The sequence below is a fragment of the Aethalodelphis obliquidens genome, unplaced genomic scaffold (genome assembly GCF_003676395.1).
Source record: "Aethalodelphis obliquidens isolate GAN/ISIS:26980383/991018 unplaced genomic scaffold, ASM367639v1 scaffold67, whole genome shotgun sequence".
Lineage (NCBI taxonomy): Eukaryota > Metazoa > Chordata > Mammalia > Artiodactyla > Delphinidae > Aethalodelphis > Aethalodelphis obliquidens.
The window spans coordinates 9,872,466-9,892,294 of NW_020838011.1; the positions used below are offsets into that span (position 1 = coordinate 9,872,466).

Sequence of the window (19,829 nt, forward strand, 5' to 3'; positions counted from 1 at the left end):
CGAATATGCTATATCCAGCCCAAAGAATTCATGGATATTGAAATTCTCACTTCTCAATGGGATGAAATCCCAAGGAATCCTAGGTTTCTGGGGCAATTTTTTTTTTTTTTAAGGTAGGTGGCTGTCTATTACTTGTCAAGGCAGTCAGCCTGATTCCAGGCTGTAGAAGATAAAAATTGTTTGGGTTGTTTTGGGGCAGTTTAGATCATGCCTGAAGGTGGAAAGTAGTTCACCACTAGTGAGAGAGCTCAGATGGATTTATACTGTCATAAAAATAACTATAGGATTTACCAGGGAGCACTTCTGTAATTTTCTCTGTGCTAACCCTGACTACTCCCATGCTTTCCAGTTTTTGCCTCTCCTCTTCCTCCCCACCTCTGAGAAAGTAGCTGTTAATCCAATTGGTCAGAACCGTATGTTGAATAGGCCAAGTTGTTAATGGGCAGGACTAAGAGACCTTAAATTCAGAACCTATGCCTCTTACTGTCACCCTTTTCTGCTTTAACAGGAAACAAAGCGTGGCTCCCAGGGGTCTCTCTTGGTCTTTTACTCAACGACTGGTTTTAAGACACAGACCTACTAGAGAATGGACTTGAGGATACGGGGAGGGGGAAGGGTAAGCTGGGACAAAGTGAGAGAGTGGCATGGACATATATATATACTACCAAACATAAAATAGATAGCTAGTGGGGAGCAGCCACATAGCACAGGGAGATCAGCTCAGTGCTTTGTGACCACCTAGAGGTGTGGGATAGGGAGGGTGGGAGGGAGGGAGACGCAAGAAGGAAGAGATATGGGGACATATGCATATGTATAACTGATTCACTTTGTTATAAAGCAGAAACTAACACACCATTGTAAAGTGATTATACTCCAATAAAGATGTTTTAAAAAGAAAGAAAGAAAGAAAAAATATATATGCTCTTTTCATCTTGGGAAAAGAGAGAGCAGGAACAGGAAGAAGGATTTGAATCTTTATGCTTCAACTCAGCCTTTTTCAAAATTCTATTTTGAATATTGACTATCGAGTACTAACTGAACTGTAACACAATGTCTCTCTGCTGCTCAGAACTTCCACAGTCCCCCAGGAACTCCTCTGGGAAAAATCATCATTTGTGGGGTTAGATTTGGACATTCTTGTGTTCTTACTATTAACTTAATAGCACTGAAACCTCACACATAACCTCTAATACAGAAGTGTCTCTGAGAACAAAATAAAACTTGAATTGGAATATTTAAGCACATGAGTCCCCCTTGCACCATTTAAAACTTTGACTTCAAAAGAAAAACAGATATACCAGTTCATTTTGATCTAATTGTGTTATGAAATTCTCTCCCCCTTGCAAAAACTATTTTAATGGACCCACTCCATAGACATTAAAGAGAGTCATTCAAGTAGTTGTTCAGCACAAAGGCAATGTATCATACCTTCTGTGGAATCTGGGCAGGGGCCAATGCAATCATGTTAGCCTTTCCTTCTGGAAGGTTTTGGACCATTGAGCCCAAACTAAGTAATACAATACCATCTTCTCCAGAGCTTTGGACAACTTTTCGATTTCCTGAAAAGAAATAATTTGTTATACTACAAAGGGGCATCAGCAAAGAGAGAAAGAGAGAGTTTTGTTTGTTTGTTTCATTTATTCTTGTTTTAGTTTGTTTGAAGGAAATGAATATGTATATTTCTAAAGAGAGAAATATTGTTAGAATGCCTCATCTTCTAACATGCCAAACCTTAAACCCCCTTGGAAAGAGATGTGTAATATGGAATCTATTTTCTTTAATCAATGTATAATCATTGACTACTAGGCAAGTATGGTGATTTATTTATTACTTATCAACAAGAGACAGCAGTAAAGTGAAAGTTTCCAGTGAAGAACATTTTACGTTGTGACAGCACAGGTTTAATTTTCTTAAGTGAGTTTTGAAAACAGTGTAATTTTTATTCCATGTCTCAAACAATAGCAGGACCAGGAATTTTTTTTCTAGTTATGTGTTAAATAATGCTAAGTTCCAGCAACAATGACTTAGTAATTTGTCCCAGGATGACAGGATTGTGACCAAGTAAAACAGTGTGCTTATTAAAACACGTGGCTTGCTCACCCAGACAAAATTCAAGACCTGACCTCACTGTGTCCAGCAATTCAAAGTTATGCCTTGAACTTTGCCCAGTTCCAAACTGTTCCTCACTTTACAAATTCTTCCTTGATATCGCCAACCAGGGCCCAACACCTTAGAATTATCTTCCCCTGACTTTCCTCTGCTGAAAAGTAATAAAACTCTGTCAAAGTACTGTTCTTGTTTCCTATAATAAGTCAAATAAACCTAGCCTTGCTTGATCAACAAGGTTTTTTTTGTTTGTTTGGATTTTTTTTGGTTTTGTTTGGAGGAGTTGACAGAAGACAAATATTTAAAAGGACCTGAATTCCTAACAGAGAATCTGTCTGTAGCTCGGCTTCTTGAGATTTTATGTCATTTTATGTCCAGTGTATTTGTTACTGAATTGGTCTACTTTTCTTCTTGGCAGTTTTCAGGATGTCTCTTTTGGTGTACAGGCTTTCCTGATTATAAAGGCTACATATGATAATATAACCTGATTATGAGGTTACATATAATTGCTTTGGTAAAAGAACAAAAGTGCTCTTGTTAAATCATCTATATATAAATAAATGACTCTGAATTTATTAATCACAATTTATTATTTATTTATTGGTGTTTCAAATTCCCAATATTGACGGGTTCCCTAAATTTAATCCTCAGTTAAGATTCTGATCTATTAAACTTCTGGTGATATTACATTAATTGACTGAAAGAGAAAAAGACTGATGAAAGCAATTTTCCTTATCTTAAAATATTATTTCCTTTTTCTTTCTACCTCATGCTCTGATAACACTGGGCATGCTATATTAATTTCATCTCTCTTAAGGAAATAGCTTTTCAAAACTTCCTGTAGTTTATTTCTCTCTATTTTCATTCAAAACCTAATGAAATTACAATATCAAATATTATCATTATTTTTATATGGGATGTTTAAATTTTGAGTATAAATTTAATTTTACTTCTGATCATGGCCCAGGTATTTTAAGGGAATTAATGCTATGACTTATAATGAATGTGACAGATTTTGCCTGTAAATTGTTTATTTTGGGTGGATTTTACTCCATGAGAGTGTGATTTATTGGGTAAAACATCTGATCAGGCTATCTATGAACTAATTGGGGCTCATGACATAACGTTATGGAAAACTTTCATTTACATTTTAAAATTTGTAGCCTATTGTGCAGGTTAATACTAAACTAGGCACTTCTTCTCTGATATCTACTTTACTTTATTTGTTTCCAAGCCTAGCTAGTGAGGTCAGGCAGTTTACATGATTGAAATAGAGCTATATCTTTATGCGTTACTGGATGATTTTTAATGCACCACCACAACCAATTCCTGAGAGAGGCTTATTTCCATGAATTGTATTATCAGGATACAATAATTTCTGTTCTATTTTGTGCTGTGAAGTTCTTTGATCTCAAATATGATGAGAACAAATTTTGGGGGAAAAAATATCATGAGTTTGCCAGTATGACACATACACAAGTGCATATATCAGAAGGAATCCCTCCAGTCTAGATACTAGTGAGACTGCTTAAAGCTTCAAATACAATTTTAACATTTTCTTCTTCTTACTTTGGTTTCTGAGACAAATTCCTTTTGTCAAAAGGGGCACTAAGAAATTTGTCACAATAGCTAATATTTATCAAGCACTATGTCCTTGGCACTGTGTATGGGCTTTATGTATCCAGTCGATTCTTTTTATTCTTAGTAACTATGTTCTATAAAGTTGCCACAAACATGTCATTTGTGAGTTATGAATCATTGCTCCTGGTTTCACCCAAGCTTCTTGTCGCAACATTTTTGTCAACTGCTCAACACATAAGCTGGTTTTATGTGTGTTTCTGTTTTAAAACACCTTGTTTAACATATATTGTTGATTCATCAACACTGAACTCATAGCCAACAGTGCTATAACTCATGGAATGGAATGAAGATTATCTGGCAAACATATTTTCTTCCTAAGGCACATCACAGCCTTCTTACTTCTTTTCCAGAACAATAGAAAACATGTCAGCACTCTCCTTGGGGGCCATTCCAAACAGCGACATCACCAACAAAAAGCACTCAAATGCAAAAATGTGGTATTAATTAGACCTGAAAAGGACATTTATTTACAGTATGAGAGCTGCAACAAAAAGGCAGAGGATTGCCTTGTTCAATGCTTAACTGGGAACATGCACATCCAGTGAGTAACTTTTTTGCTGCTCTGTATATAGCTATGAATGACCATGAAGTACTACAAATATTGATTCTGGGGTTACAAATAAATTTTAGTGAGTAGGAAAATTTGAAAATACAGAATCTGTATATAATGAAGAATTACTGTATTAGACCATTTTATTCTCACACCACTCCAATGAGGTAGGTAAGTAAACCCCCTCCCTCATTTTTCTTCTTTTTTTCTTGTGCATCCATATTTTATAGGAAAGGCACTACCGGCAGGATTTGGCTTTTGTATATTTCCTAGCTACCATAGTACCATATATTAAAGCACCAGATTCCATAACCTTTGAATACTCTCACATATTTCCACTTTTAATATCACGTTATCAGAATTTAATTCTTTTAAATACCTCATTGCAATTTATTTTAATAAAATACAAGAGATAAGCTCCCACATTACCTCAGTCTTATGCATTTTGTGATTTGTACTTGATTGTAAATAACTATTTAACATTTATAGTTTTTCTGGCTGTCCAGTCTATAATATCCCTGAGGACTACAACTGTGTCTATCTCATTCACCCCTCCTTCTTCATTTCGGAGTGTAGAATCTGGTATCTAGCAGACAAAGAATACACATTTGTTGAAAAAAATATAATTTCTTATGTGTTGGAAGACTTTTTTATAGTGGCTATATCCACACAATCTTGCATTTCTCTCTTACTTTTCATGACTGTTATGTAGCTCAGAATCTTCAGTGATAATAAAACCTGAAACACATAATAGGTGAGGACATGGTGTGAAGAAATTTTATATATTGTCCGTTTCTTTTCCATAAGACAGTATTTGGACTGGGAATAGAAAACTATTCAAGACACCAGTTTACCTTTGGCAGTGGTTTAGCAGGTTTGCTGTGGAGTCTTCCAACAAATTCAAAATTTGGTAAGAGTGGGTGGAGAAATTCAAAGTCCCAATAGCTTCTTATCAGTCAAATATCAGTTTTCCCCATTAATTCACACAATGTAGTGAGTCTTCCTGAAAAAGAAAATAGGAAAAGGAATATATGTAAATTTGTATCCATTTTTTCTTAGAAGATATAGCAATAAAGCTTCAAGTCTGTGTTGGTCAAGATGAACAAATAATGCCAGTGTTTTATAATTTAAACAAACATATATACAGAAAAAAGAGAAGGAAAAAATACATGTTAAGTGAGAGACTTACATAGCTTACAATAACTTCTCCCCTCTGCACCTTTGAAAACAGGTTCAAATAATTGTTAAAGATTAATTCATTTTTCATGTATTACATGTTCAAGTTAACTAACAGATTTTAATTCTAAGTCAATATCTCTCTGTAATTATTTAAGTATGTGATGAATATTACATTCTAAATGGTCATTTTCCTGCATAACATTGGGCTTGTATCACATTGATGATATTTGTGCATTTTTACTTAATGCTCTAACATTTTAAACTTTTGTTTTTTTTTAACTAACTGAGCATCCCCATCTTCCAAGGATGACCCAGCATTGTGTGACTGCCATGGACCTACTGGCAGGCAAGACCCTGGTGCTAATATGTTAGAGAGAGGCTTCCAAAATGGTGTTTGCCAGTGTTAGCATGGTAGAACAAGATCCCCAAAATGGCTGCCACCAGAGTCTCCATCCCTAGGTGGAGTCCCAGCTGCACAATGCCTCTCCAGGAGACTTGCCAAGATCAGCAGGTGCCTTTTTAACTACTGCCTCTTCACTGGGACTCAGACTGTGTGAGATTTTGTGTGCATACTTTGAAAACAGAATCTCTGTTTACAAGGTCTCCTGTTCTCTCAAATGTAAGCCCGTCTGGTTTGCAAAGCCAGACATTCTGGGGGCCTATCTTACCAAAATGGGGAGCCTGAAGTGGGGGCTCAGACCCCTTTCTCCTGGAGGAGAACCTCTGTGGTTGTGATATTCCTCCTGTTTGTGGGTGGCCAACCCCAAGGTGTGGATCCTGGTTAGACTGCATCTCTGCTCCTCCTACTTGTCTAGTTGTGGCTCCTTCTTTATATCTTTAGTTGTGGGAAATCTTTTATGCTAGTCTTCAAGTTGTTCTCAAAGATAGTTGCTTTCTGAATAGCTGTATTTTGGTGTGTCCATGGGAGGAGGTAAGTTCCTATTTCACCAACTTGATCTCACCCCCATAGAGATTGTTTTCTAAAGATTATTAATGACTTTCCACATTAAACAAGGACCTGCAGCATGATGAATTTGCACTGTTCACACTTGTTTCAATCTGGTCTCCAGTGTCACTTAGCTAGCCACCAGAGAATAAACAGGTTACTCATAGGAAATTGAATTTCCTCTAGGGGTATAGAGAAAGGCAAGAAGAGAAACCTCAGTGGTTTAAGAAGCTTCCCTAATGATGCATATATCACTAAGAATGAATAGCCTTCCCTTGCATAACTTAAAGTCTCACACTTTCTTGTATGTTTTAAAGAAGAAAGCTTATTGTGGGACTAAATTCTTGGACCATCTGTGATCAAGAAAGGGCATGATGAATGAGGTGCACTAAATGAAACGATGTCTTTCACTTCCATCTCTATGTCATTTATTTTTTCTGTCCTAGGAAATTCGAAACATTCTGACTGTATCAATCACTACAATCTAATATAAAGGGAAGGCTGCTTGATAACTGCCTAGAAAGGATAGGAGGCTAAGGAAGTATCACATGATTCAGACTGTGAAGTGTTTTCCCATATCTAAACTTGTCTCTTTGGTCTCCAGAAAAATTATAAATACTGGAAAAGCTAAAAATAAATATTATGAACAAGTGGGAATGAGTGATAAAGGAGACTCAGCTGCCCAAAGCTGAAAAATATTCCTTTAGTGTTTATAACTTGGTCAAAGGATCTCCTTTGTTAGTTTCTATTCCTAGAATAAATCAGCAATGCTGTGATGGCTTCTTTTTCAAGGAATGACAAAAAACTTCTGGAAAGTCAGACTGGAAAACTGCCTTGGTTGTAAAAGTCTATTTGTGTCAATCGCTTTCACCTCTGTCCCCTTATTTACCTACAATTTCTCTAAGCTTTTTCGTGGCTTTGGATTATTTGCTTAGTCATATTCTCACAGACCAATGCACCCGCCCCATTCACAGCCCAGCATTCTACTTTGATTGTTATTTGGTGCCATGTTTTCCTTCCCATTGCTGTGCATGTGCTTATTATGGTGTCTCACTTAAGAGCTTATTTTCTATGACTTATGATTCCTGATTAATTTTTATCTTAGAAACTTTGGTCTTTGGGTTATTTGTTTAGTCTTTTATTTCAGATAGGCCTACTCATCCTCCCACTTCATTCACCAACCAGCTTTCTACTTTGATTGTTTGGCATTTGATGCTCTGTTTTCCTTCACATTGCCTTGCATGCCCTGGCAATGGAATCTCATCTAAGAGCTTATTTTCTATGATCTGTGATTCTTGATTAATTTTTAGCAGAATTTGTTCCTGAGACTTTGACCTTGGCTCTATTCTCCAAGCCACTATGTCCTATAACCTCATATACTATATATGTAATCAAAGTTTAATGTTTATATAACTCGGATATTTATTTCCTTTGTAATTGTAAATTACCCTTTTAAATATTCTTAGGCATTGAGAGTAATTATGAATTTCTGTCAAGGATGGTTAAGATCAATTTGGAAGGGATACTTTTCTTAAGTTTCCAAAATTTTTACAATACTTCCCAAACACAAAGATGCTTTATATGTATCTATGAGTAAATGGTGGTGAGAGAGCATCTCTCCTGGCAAAAATAAGTTTGGTTAGTTCAGCGGTATATGCTGACTATGGAGAGTGTTTGTTATAAAGACCACCAACATCAAGAAAAATTAATCTTCTTGGTCTTCTATATTGCAGAACACTTGGTGCTTAGCACAATGTTTCTCCAAATCGTACATGGAGTTTTGAAATTACAGTCTCATGCTTTTCTTTCAGTTAATGCAATATACAAGTGCTTAGGTTCAGGGGCCAGACTGCTGTGTTTTAATCCCATCTCCATCACTTCTTCTCCAAGAGAACCTGAGTAGGTTATCTTACTTAAGTTTCCATATTTATAAAATGACGAGAATAATAGTGCCTATGAACAGGATTTCTATATGTGTCTTTCATGAGTTAATAAATGTAAAGGATGTAGAAGATTTCCTGGAGAAGAGTAAATTCTCAATAAATATTTACTAATTTCCTTCTGTGCTTCACCCCCCCTCAAACAAGAAGAAGCTCAATAAATATTTATAGTTGAATGAATGTACTCACAGAATCAAGATTAGAAATCATCCAGATAGGAAAAATATTCTGGAACTTTGCCTTTTGCTTCATTTTTCAAACTGTGGTGTTGTAGAATCAGAAAGCAGACATTGATAATTCTAATATAAATCCCCAGTGTTTTAGGTTTGCTTAGCAAATGACTTTTAATCCATTGAGAGGGAAGGAGTAATACTAGATAATTCCCAGCGACAACTCATCCACACTAAGTAATTTTCCTTCTTAATAGATATATTAGATGATGAAGATGTTAGAGATATTAAAATAATAGAAGAACTGAATCTAGAAGAAAGATATCAGAGACTTTGATGCTGAAAGCTGAAAGGAACCTCAGGTATGAGTTCATAAAATGTTTAATTTTTTTTTTTTTTCTTTGCGGTACGTGGGCCTCTCACTGTTGTGGCCACTCCCGTTGCAGAGCACAGGCTCCGGACGCGCAGGCTCAGCGGCCATGGCTCACGGGCCTAGCCGCTCCACGGCATGTGGGATCTTCCCGGACCGGGGCACGAACCGCTGTCCCCTGCATCGGCAGGCGGTCTCTAAAACGCTGCGCCACCAGGGAAACCCTAGAAATGTTTAATTTTAAAGACAAGTAAACATAAAGTTTACACAAAGTGTCATACTTTCTTGTACATGAAGTAGGTTTTTTTTTACTACACCCAGGTTTAAAATTATATTTAATCATGACTGACTTTCATTTGATTTTTAAATATATTTAATGAAGTTTCTTACTATTATATATTATAAATGGCTACGTAGTCTTTGAAACTCCTCCTATTGAGAGGTGGAGGCTACTTCTTCACCTTTTGAATTTGGGCTTGCGTTGTGACTTGTTTTACCAATAGAAGGTGGCAGAAGTGATACTGTGTGACTTCCAAATCTAGGCCTAAAACTTTCATACAAACTATTCTAGAATTCTTCTGTCATGTGAAAAATTCCAAACTTTTCTGTTGGACAGGTCACATGGAAGAGACAATCATAGTATCCTGCCAATCTGCCAAATCCCAGCCATGAGAGTGACACTTTCTTGGACTGATCCACCGCAGCCAAGCTGATAACTAACCGTAGGCTAATGAGTAAGCCCAGATAAGCCTCAAAGAAGAAACATTCCCCTGAGCCCAGCCCAAGTTGCTGATTCATAGGATCATGAGCAAATGATATGTTTGCTCTTTTATTTTTTATTATTTTTATATCTTTATTGGATTATAATTGCTTTACAATGGTGTGTTAGTTTCTGCTTTATAACAAAGTGAATCAGTTATACATATACATATGTTCCCGTATCTCTTCCCTCTTGCGTCTCCCTCCCTCCCACCTTCCCTATCCCACCCCTCCAGGCGGTCACAAAGCACCGAGCTGATCTCCCTGTGCTATGCGGCTGCTTCCCACTAGCTATCTATTTTACGTTTGGTAGTGTATATATGTCCATGCCTCTCTCTCGCTTTGTCGCAGCTCATCCTTCCCCCTCCCCATATCCTCAAGTCCATTCTCTAGTAGGTCTGTGTCTTTATTCCTGTCTTACCCCTAGGTTCTTCATGACATTTTTCCCCTTAAATTCCATATATATGTGTTAGCATACGGTATTTGTCTTTCTCTTTCTGACTTACTTCACTCTGTATGACAGACTCTAGTTCTTTCCACCTCATTACAAAAAGCTCAGTTTCATTTCTTTTTAAGGCTGAGTAATAGTCCATTGTATATATGTGCCACATCTTCTTTATCCATTCATCCGATGATGGACACTTAGGTTGTTTCCATCTCCGGGCTATTGTAAATAGAGCTGCAATGAACATCTTGGTACATGACTCTTTTTGAATTATGGTTTTCTCAGGGTATATGCCCAGTAGTGGGAGTGCTGGGTCATATGGTAGATCTATTTGTAGTTTTCTAAGGAACCTCCATACTGTTCTCCACAGTGGCTGTATCAATTTATATTACCACCAACAGTGCAAGAGGGTTCCCTTTTCTCCACACCCACTCCAGCATTTATTGTTTCTAGATTTTTTGATGATGGCCATTCTGACTGGTGTGAGATGATACCTCATTGTAGTTTTGATTTGCATTTCTCTAATGATTAATTATGTTGAGCATTCTTTCATGTGTTTGTTGGCAGTCTGTATATCTTCTTTGGAGAAATGTCTATTTAGTCTGCCCAATTTTGGATTGGGTTGTTTGTTTATTTGCTATTGAGCTGCATGAGCTGCTTATAAATTTTGGAGATTAATCCTTTGTCAGTTGCTTCATTTGCAAATATTTTCTCCCATTCTGAGGGTTGTCTTTTGGTCTTGTTTATGGTTTCTTTGCTGTGCAAAAGCTTTGAAGTTTCATTAGGTCTCACTTGTTTACTTTTGTTTTTATTTCCATCTCTCTAGGAGGTGGGTCAAAAAGGATCTTGCTGTGATTTATGTCATAGAGGGTTCTGCCTATGTTTTCCTCTAAGAGTTTGATAGTTTATGGCCTTACATTTAAGTCTTTAATCCATTTTGAGCTTCTTTTTGTGTATGGTGTTAGGGAGTCATCTAATCTCATACTTTTACATGTACCTGTCCAGTTTTCCCAGCACCACTTATTGAAGAGGCTGTCCTTTCTCCACTATACATTCCTGCCTCCTTTACCAAAGATAAGGTGACCATATGTGCGTGGGTTTATCTCTGGGCTTTCTATCCTGTTCCATTGATCTATCTTTCTGTTTTTGTGCCAGTACAATACTGTCTTGATTACTGTAGCTTTGTAGTATAGTCTGAAGTCAGGGAGCCTGATTCCTCTAGCTCCGTTTTTTGTTCTCAAGATTGTTTTGGCTATTCGGAGTCTTTTGTGTTTCCATACAAATTGTGAAATTTTTTGTTCTAGTTCTGTGAAAAATACCAGTGGTAGTTTGATAGTGATTGCATTGAATCTGTAGATTGCTTTGGGTAGTAGAGTCATTTTCACAATGTTGATTCTTTCAATCCAAGCACATGGTATATCTCTCCATCTATTTGTATCATCTTTAATTTATTTCATCAGTATCTTATAATTTTCTGCATACAAGTCTTTTGTCTCCTTGGGTAGGTTTATTCCTAGATATTTTATTCTTTTTGTTGCAGTGGTAAATGGGAGTGTTTTCTTGATTTCACTTTCAGATTTTTCATCATTAGTGTATAGGAATGCAAGAGATTTCTGTGCATTAATTTTGTATCCTGCTACTTTACCAAATTCATTGATTAGCTCTAGTAGTTTTCTGGTAGCATCTTTAGGATTCTCTATGTATAGTATCATGTCATCTGCAAACAGTGACAGCTTTACTTCTTCTTTTCTGATTTGGATTCCTTTTATTTCCTTTTGTTCTCTGATTGCTGTGGCTAAAACTTCCAAAACTATGTTGCATAATAGTGGTGAGAGTGGGCAACCTTGTCTTGTTCCTGATCTCAGTGGAAATGTTTTCAGATTTTCACCATTGAGGACGATGTTGGCTGTGGGTTTTTCATATATGGCCTTTATTATGTTGAGGAAAGTTCCCTGTATGCGTACTTTCTGCAGGGTTTTTATCATAAATCAGTGTTGAATTTTGTCGAAAACTGTCTCTGCATCTATTGAGATGATCATATGGTTTTTCTCCTTCAATTTGTTAATATGGTTTATCACATTGATTGATTTGCGTATATTAAAGAATCCTTGCATTCCTGGAATAAACCACACTTGATCATGGTGTATGATCCTTTTAATGTGCTGTTGGATTCTGTTTGCTAGTATTTTGTTGAGGATTTTTGCATCTATGTTAATCAGTGATATTGGCCTGTAGTTTTCTTTCTTTGTGACATCCTTGTCTGGTTTTGGTATCAGGGTGATGGTGGCCTCATAGAATGAGTTTCGGAGTGTTCCTCCCTCTGCTACATTTTGGAAGAGTTTGAGAAGGATGGGTGTTAGCTCTTCTCTAAATGTTTGATATAATTCGCCCATGAAGTCATCTGGTCCTGGGCTTTTGTTTGTTGGAAGATTTTTAATCACAGTTTCAATTTCAGTGCTTGTGATTGGTCTGTTCATATTTTCTATTTCTTCCTGATTCAGTCTTGGCAGGTTGTACATTTCTAAGAATTTGTCCATTTCTTCCAGGTTGTCCATTTTATTGGCATATAGTTGCTTGTAGTAATCTCTCATGATCTTTTGTATTTCTGCAGTGTCAGTTTTTACTTCTCCTTTTTCATTTCTAATTCTATTGATTTGAGTCTTCTCCCTTTTTTTCTTGATGAGTCTGGCTAATGGTTTATCAATTTTGTTTATCTTCTCAAAGAACCAGCTTTTAATTTTATTGATCTTTGCTATCGTTTCCTTCATTTCTTTTTCATTTATTTCTGATCTGATGTTTATGATTTCTTTCCTTCTGCTAACTTTGGGTATTTTTTGTTCTTCTTTCTCTAATTGCTTTAGGTGCAAGGTTAGGTTGTTTATTTGAGATGTTTCCTGTATTTTAAGGTACGTTGTATTGCTATAAACTTCCCTCTTAGAACTGCTTTTGCTGCATCCCATAGATTTTGGGTCATCGTGTCTCCATTGTCATTTGTTTCTAGACATTTTTTAATTTCATCTTTGATTTCTTCAGTGATCACTTCGTTATTATGTAGTGTATTGTTTAGCCTCCATGTGTTTGTATTTTTTACAGATCATTTCCTGTAATTGATATATAGTTCTCATAGCATTGTGGTCGGAAAAGATATTTGATACAATTTCAATTTTCTTAAATTTACCAAGGCTTGATTTGTGACCCAAGATATGATCTATCCTGGAGAATGTTCCATGAGCACTTGAGAAAAATGTGTATTCTGTTGGTTTTGGATGGAATGTCCTATAAATATCAATTAAGTCCATCTTGTTTAATATATCATTTAAAGCTTGTGTTTCCTTATTTATTTTCATTTTGGATGATCTGTCCATGGGTGAAAGTGGGGTGTTAAATTCCCCTACTATGTATGTGTTACTGTCGATTTCCCCTTTTATGGCTGTTAGTATTTGCCTTATGTATTGAGGTGCTCCTATGTTGGGTGCATAAATATTTACAATTGTTATATCTTCTTCTTGGATCAATCCCTTGATCATTATGTAGTGTCCTTCTTTGTCTCTTCTAATATTCTTTATTTTAAAGTCTATTTTGTCTGATATGAGAATTGCTACTCCAGCTTTCTTTTGGTTTCTATTTGCATGAAATATATTTTTCCATCCCCTTACTTTCAGTGTATATGTGTTTCTAGGTCTGAAGTTGGTCTCTTGTAGACAGCAAATATATGGGTCTTGTTTGTGTATCCATTCAGCCAATCTGTGTCTTTTGGTGGGAGCATTTAGTCCATTTAAAGATAATTATCGATATGTATGTTCCTATTCCCATTTTCTTAATTGTTTGGGGTTCGTTATTGTAGGTCTTTTCCTTCTCTTGTGTTTTTTGCCTAGAGAAGTTCCTTTAGCAGTTGTTGTAAAGACGGTTTGGTGGTGCTGATCTCTCTTAGCTTTTGCTTGTCTGTAAAGGTTTTAATTTCTCCATCAAATCTGAATGAGATCCTTGCTGGGTAGAGTAATCTTGGTTGTAGGTTTTTCTCCTTCATCACTTTAAGTATGTCCTGCCAGTCCCTTCTGGCTTGCAGAGTTTCTCCTGAAAGATCAGCTGTTAACCTTATGGGGATTCCCTTGTGTGTTATTTGTTGTTTTTCCCTTGCTGCTTTTAATATGTTTTCTTTGTATTTAATTTTTGACAGTTTGATTCATATGTGTCTTGGCATATTTCTCCTTGGATTTATCCTGTATGGGACTCTCTGTGCTTCCTGGACTTGATTAACTATTTCCTTTCCCATATTAGGGAAGTTTTCAACTATAATCTCTTCAAATATTTTCTCAGTCCCTTTCTTTTCCTTTTCTTCTTCTGGAACTCCTGTAATTCGAATGTTGGTGCATTTAATGTTGTCCCAGAGGTCTCTGAGACTGTCCTCAGTTCTTTCCATTCTCTTTTCTTTATTCTGCTCTGCAGTAATTATTTCCACTATTTTATCTTCCAGGTCACTTATCTGTTCTTTTTCCTCAGTTATTCTGCTATTGATCCCATCTAGAGTATTTTTCATTTCATTTATTGTGTTGTTCATCGTTGTTTGTTTCATCTTTAATTCTTCTAGGTCCTTGTTAAATGTGTCTTGCATTTTGTCTATTCTATTTCCAAGATTTTGGATCATCTTTACTATCATTATTCTGAATTCTTTTTCAGGTAGACTGCCTATTTCCTCTTCATTTGTTAGGTCTGGTGGGTTTTCATCTTGCTCCTTCCTCTGCTATGTGTTTTTCTGTCTTCTCATTTTGCTTATCTTACTGTGTTTGGGGTCTCCTTTTTGCAGGCTGCAGGTTCATAGTTCCCATTGTTTTTGGTGTCTGTTCCCAGTGGTTAAGGTTGGTTCAGTGGGTTGTATAGGCTTCCTGGTGGAGGGTACTAGTGCCTGTGTTTTGGTAGATGAGGCTGGATCTTGTCTTTCTGGTGGGCAGGTCCACATCTGGTGGTGTGTTTTGGGGTGTCTGTGGACTTATTATGATTTTAGGCAGCCTCTCTGCTAATGGGTGGGGTTTTGTTCCTGTCTTGTTATTTGTTTGGCATAGGATGTTCAGCACTGTAGCTTGCTGGTCACTGAGTGAAGCTGGGTGCTGGTGTTGAGATGGAGATCTGTGGGAGATTTTCGCCATTTTATATTATGTGGAGCTGGGAGGTCTCTTGTGGATCAATGTCCTGAAATTGGCTCTCCCACCTCAGAGGCACAGCACTGACTCCTGGCTGCAGCACCAAGAGCCTTTCATCCACATCGCTCAGAATAAAAGGGAGAAAAAGTAGAAAGAAAGAATTAGTAGAAGTAGAGAGAAAGAAAGAAAGAAAGAAAGAAGGGAGGGAGGGAACGAGGGAGGGAGGAAGGAAGGAAGGAAGGAAGGAAGGAAGGGGGAAGGAAGCATAAAAAGAAAGAAGATAAAGTAAAATAAAAGTAAAGTAGATAAAATAAAGATAAGTAAAATAAAAGTAAAATAAAATAAAGTAAGAAAATATAATAAAGTTATTAAAATAAAAAAATTATTAAGAAAAAAAGAAAAAAATTAACAAAAAAAAAAAGAAAAAAAAAAACACGGACAGATAGAACCCTAGGACAAATGGTGGAAGCAAAGGTATACAGACAAAATCTCACACAGAAGCATACACATACATACTCACAAAAAGAGGAAAAGGGGAAAAAAATCATAAATCTTGCTGTCAAAGTCCACCTCCTCAATTTGGGATGATTCATTGTCTATTCATGTATTCCACAGATGCAGAGTACATCAAGTTGATTGTGGAGCTTTAATCCGCTGCTTCTGAGGCTGCTGGGAGAGATTTCCCTTTCTCTTCTTTGTTCTCACAGCTCCCAGGGGCTCAGCTTTGGACTTGGCCCCGCTTCTGCGTGTAGGTCGCTGGAAGGCGTCTGTTCTTCGCTCAGACAGGACGGGGTTAAAGGAGCCGCTGATTCCGGGGCTCTGGCTCACTCGGGCCGGGGGGGAGGGAGGGGCATGGAGTGCGGGGCGGGCCTGCGGCGGCAGAGGTCGGCATGACGTTGCACCAGCCTGAGGCGCGCCGTACATTCTCCCGGGGAAGTTGTCCCTGGATCCCGGGACCCTGGCAGTGGCTGGCTGCACAGGCTCCCCGGAAGGGGGGTGTGGATAGAGACCTGTGCTCGCACACAGGCTTCTTGGTGGTGGCAGCAGCAGCCTTAGTGTCTCATGACTGTCTCTGGGGTACGCGCTTTAGCCGCGGCTCGCGCCAGTCTCTGGAGCTCGTTTAAGCAGCGCTCTTAATCCCCTCTCCTCGCGCACAAGGAAACAAAGAGGGAAGAAAAAGTCTCTTGCCTCTTCGGCAGGTCCAGACTTTTCCCCGGACTCCCTCCCGGCTAGCCATGGCGCACTAACCACCTGCAGGCTGTGTTCACGCCGCCAACCCCAGTCCTCTCCCGGAGATCCGACTGAAGCCCAAGCCTCAACTCCCAGCCCCGCCCGCCCCGGCGAGTGAGCAGACAAGCCTCCCGGGCTGGTGAGTGCCGGTCGGCACCGATCCTCTGTGCGGGAATCTCTCTGCTTTCCTCTCTGCACCCCTGTTGCTGCGCTGTCCTCCACGGCTGCGAAGCTTTCCCCCTCTACCACCCGCAGTCTCCTCCCACGAAGGGGCTTCCTAGTGTGTGGAATCCTTTCCTCCTTCACGGCTCCCTCCCACTGGTGCAGGTCCCGTCCCTATTCTTTTGTCTCTGTTTATTCTTTTTTCTTTTGTCCTACCCAGGTACGTTGGGGGGGGGGCGGTTCTTGCCTTTTGGGAGGTCTGAGTTCTTCTGCCAGCGTTCAGTAGGTGTTCTGTAGGAGTTGTTCCAAGTGTAGATGTATTTCTGGTGTATCTGTGGGGAGGAAGGTGATCTCCGCGTCTTACTCTTCCGCCATCTTCCCGGAGGCTCTCTCACGTTTGCTCTTTTAAATGCTAAGTTTTAGGATGGTTGATTTTACAACAATAATTAACAGACAGTATGGTTTATCGAAAACACAGTGAGTATGTAGCTTTCTAAATAAACAAGTCCCAAGAATATTCACATATTGGAATATTATTGTCAAATGGAGGGATATCTCCAGTGTCACACAGTTCTAGATTACTTTGCATGCTTTCTTGAATAGTTGATAAATTTTGACTGAGAAGCGTTCTATTTCCATTTTGACACTAAAGCTAAGAAAATACAAGTTATTTTTTATTTTAAATTATATGTATATATATATATATATATATACACACATATGCACTCTAACCCACACAAAGGAAGTAAGGTTTCTTTCCATCTACTAGAGGGAAAATGTACTAAATAAACCAGACTTACCTAATACTTCACTGTAAAATTTATCCCACTACTTCTTGTTAAAAGTCTCAAATGCAAAGTCAAAATATAGCTAATACAACATATTTGTTACCATCTCCATAAATGTCCTTTTGTCACTAAGTTCTGATATGATAACAGGTACATAGGAAGGAGGTAATATGAGCCCTCCGCAGAGTTTTTCATTTGTATTGTCAGTGGTAAGTCAAAGACTGTAGACCAAAGGTAGGTTAAGTAGTTCAGACAGCAGCTCGACACAAGGAGAAATGGCATGTCCAAAAACATCAAATCTGTATTCCTGCAGTTTTTTCACAAGTTTTTTGTTCAAAACTGCATCCTCACAGAGCTTTTGAACAGTATCAGAATATTCATAATATGTTTTTTGCATCTTTGAATCATATGCCCATAATGTACTCTTTGGTAACTCGTATGGCCATATCTTGATCCATTTTGTAAAAAGCAAATCAAGCTCATTCTTAGTGAAGGATGTAGAGTGAACCTCAAATTTAAGGGTAGATGGCTTATTGGGACCCACAAGGATGGTGAAGATACTAGCACAGTAACTTCATGGTCCCTCTGAGCAAGTTCATCCCATATTGTCTTTAAATTGATGCAGTGATTATATTCCATTGGCCACAGCAGCACCTTTCCACAAGATGCACAGCTGAAATAAAAGGAAAGGACAAGAAGAGAAACCCATGTCTTAGACATCTTGATAAAATCCAAACCTTCTTCATAAACTTTCTTTACTGCAGAGGTAGCTCTCACTTATATCCAGTATGGAGTAATTAAGTAGTTAAAATATAACTGGCACATAGCAAGGTCACAATGACTATGAGGTAAAGATTTTGTTTCCAAGAGCACGTCTTCATAATTTCTCTGCAAGCTAATCTCCAGTTCAGAGGCTTTGGAAAGCAAATAGATAAAGAAAAGCGTAGATGATCTTGTGCCTCTATGTGTGAAAAATAAATCCCAGTATCATTGTAAATGCTACTGGCTCTAGGCTAAGAAGAAATTACCTTGTATGTAGGGAGTTTCCAGATACGAAAGCAGCATGTGTCAACACAAGGATATTCTGATTTATTTGAGCATTTCCAAGCATTTCTTTCTCCATATTTTCACACCTGTTTTATTAGCCCCATTTCATTTAGCTTGCTGTTGTTCTTTTGGCTATAGTTATTCCTTCCCTTTTTTCCTTTTTATCCAAACATGGGTATCCTTTGAGTATCAACTTTGGTTACTTTCCTTTATTTAAGAATATTATCTCTGGGCTTCCCTGGTGGCGCAGTGGTTGAGAGTCCGCCTGCCAATGTAGGGGACACGGGTTCGTGCCCCGGTCCGGGAAGATCCCACGTGCCGCGGAGCGGCTGGGCCCATGAGCCATGGCCGCTGAGCCTGCGCGTCCGCAGCCTGTGCTCCGCAACGGGAGAGGCCACAACAGTGAGAGACCTGCGTACCGCAAAAAAAAAAAAAAAAAAAAAAAAAAAAAAAAAGAAGAATATTATCTCTGAATTATGATCATTTCCTTTTCTGAACATTTGCAACATTCCTTATATTTCTCTCACTTCTTCAGTACTTCCCAATACTTACTCTTAGAAAGTATTTATCCTCTAAGTACCTTCTTCTGAACTTTGTTTTGTATCCTGCCTTTGTAGTCCAGGTAAGTTATATTTTAAAATGATCTTACCAGGAATTCCCATCAAATTAGAAGTAGGAAGGGAAAGATGCATGTCATGGGATAGATTTGTTTTTATGCTATCAATAATCTATTGACCTGAAATGAGAGGAGAATCTCCTTTGAAAAGGATTTGGATACAGATTCTAAGTAAACATTCATTCTGTGAGTGATATAAGCTTTTAAGTGTAGCAACTAATTTGGGAACAATATCCTCATCATCTTGCCTTGTAAACATATGAAAGTAATGGATAAATTCACATTTCTCATGTTAGGATTCTCCAGAGGTATTGCATCGGGTTTTGTGAAGACTGGAATGGAAGATGGCTGTTAACTGCAAAGGGATGGTGCAGGAGTAATAGTACCAGCAGTGATTTCTTATACCTCTCACACAGGTAAGATGATACCATCATGACACCTTGACAGTGAATCTTCCCTCAGTTCTTAGTAATTATCGATGAAATAGCAGTTTTATCTCAACAAAGGAAGAAAGATCTAGTTTATTGCAAACTCTCCATGAGTTTTAGGATCTCCCCTATCATAATCTGCATGATGAGACTTTATGTCTAGGAGTCCTGGAAAGGAGACAAGGTCTAAACTGAGGCATGTTCATGAGGGCAAAGGATCTCCAGGATAGTGGGGTGGCTTCCCTTCATGAAAAGATCATAATTTTATCATCTGACAATTCCTTTAAGCGTGAAAGGTGCCTTCATTTCATGGT

The 19,829-nt window shown here is 38.0% G+C and overlaps 1 pseudogene; it reads right to left on the bottom strand.

Moving 5' to 3' along the window:
• Positions 1–1,422: 1,422 nt before the first annotated feature.
• Positions 1,423–18,144, bottom strand: LOC113611068 (UDP-glucuronosyltransferase 2B31-like; annotated as a pseudogene).
• Between the last annotated feature and the right edge of the window lie 1,685 nt (positions 18,145–19,829).